Here is a 364-nt window from a genome sequence, read left to right as displayed (position 1 = left end):
TTGTCTCTTAATAATACAACATAAAAAAATCACTTATATAGCCAGTACTGTTAGTCATACTACGGTAAAACAGAATGTTAGTGAAATAAGAGAAACAGAGAGGACTGTCTAAATCGAACTAAACTCCAATCTCTGTACCTGAAACAGTAGTGTGCAATGATTATCAAAATTACTTTTAGATTCAAATAAACCGAAGCATTTAATTTATATAAATTGGAACTAACAATTAATGGCATTTCAGTGTTCAGAAAAGAGAGTGTTTTTATCCCAAGAGAGACCATTCTATATTCATATTTTGCATCACTTACAGAACATATTCAGGCAACAGTCCTTGTACTATTTAAACATCTTCGTGTTAAGCAAT

At 30.8% G+C, this 364-nt stretch overlaps 1 protein-coding gene across 1 annotated transcript in view; it reads right to left on the bottom strand.

The window, feature by feature from the left end:
• LOC119593677 (indian hedgehog protein-like) overlaps positions 1–364 on the bottom strand; it is a 71,268-nt gene that overhangs the window by 981 nt on the left and 69,923 nt on the right. The window lies entirely within an intron of this gene.

This window comes from Penaeus monodon, chromosome 32 (genome assembly GCF_015228065.2).
Source record: "Penaeus monodon isolate SGIC_2016 chromosome 32, NSTDA_Pmon_1, whole genome shotgun sequence".
NCBI lineage: Eukaryota > Metazoa > Arthropoda > Malacostraca > Decapoda > Penaeidae > Penaeus > Penaeus monodon.
Note: the sequence above shows the minus strand (reverse complement) of the source record. Positions and strands in the feature narration are given on the sequence as shown.